Raw genomic sequence first — 1,154 nt, forward strand, 5'->3', positions numbered from 1 at the left:
AAATATTTCAGCATGCTTGTAGGCTGATAGAAATGAATCGGTAAAGAGGGAAGCTGATGTTCCAGGAGAAAGAAGAAGATTGCTGGAGCGATGCTGGTGAGTAGTAGAGGGGCTGGAAATGCCCAGGCAGAGGGGTTGGGGTTGGATGGGCACAGGCACAGTTCATCAATGCCCAGTATACGGGCAGAGATGCAGACAGGAAGGTAGACTAGATGGCCGCACGTGGACGTTCCCTTCTTACTCCTTCTGTGTTCTTGGTGACATAGAAGACAAGCTGTCAGAGAGGAAAAGGTAGAGAGAATGAGGGAAATGCGGCCTACCAGGCAGTTTTTTTTGTTTGTTTGCTTTTGTTTTGTTTTGTTTTGTTTTTAGATGGAGTTTCGATCTTGTCGCCCAGGCTGGAGTGCAGTGGTGCTATCTCGACTCACTGCAACCTCCGCCTCCCGCGTTCAAGTGATTCTCCTGCCTCAGCCTCCCGAGTATCTGGGATTACAGGCGTACACCAAGACACCTGGCTAATTTTTGTATTTTTAGTAGAGACGGGGTTTCACCGTGTTGGTCAGGCTAGTCTCAAACTCCTGACCTTAGGTGATCCGCCCTCCTCGGCCTCCTAAAGTGCTGGGATTACAGGCGTGAGCCACCGCGCCCGGCCTCCTAGCAGGCAGTCTTACGGATTATGAATTTAAAACATGACCAGTCAGTAAGCATGGTTACGCTCTTTTTGTTTTTTTCTTCAGCCCTGTAGGGCTGCCGGGGTGCAGGTGGAAAGTAGGGTATAACCAGGGTTGGTTGGGGTTTTACAAGGCAAAAATCGATGAAATGAGAGAAGACTACCCGAGGGTGTAATCAAAGGAGCAGTCCTAATACGATGAGCCGGTATTCTTTGAATGAATGAATACATGGTTAAAGGCAGATGATAAAGGCGATATGGTTGGCCATGCCAAAGCACTGAGAGCCTAAGAGCAGCGTGGCCAGAGTCTCTGGGAGTCGGCACCTGCCTCTCCTCGTTGTCTAGGCCTGACTGTCCCTGGCCTTGCAGGGCCGCGCAGCGGGGCGGCCGGCAGGGGGCGCGCTGGGATGGCCAGGAGCTCGGCTCTCCCCGCTCTGTCCCTGCTCTGCTGACCGCCTCGCCCCTGCAAGTTTAAATTCCTCTT

Source organism: Gorilla gorilla, chromosome 21 (assembly GCF_029281585.2).
Source record: "Gorilla gorilla gorilla isolate KB3781 chromosome 21, NHGRI_mGorGor1-v2.1_pri, whole genome shotgun sequence".
Lineage (NCBI taxonomy): Eukaryota > Metazoa > Chordata > Mammalia > Primates > Hominidae > Gorilla > Gorilla gorilla.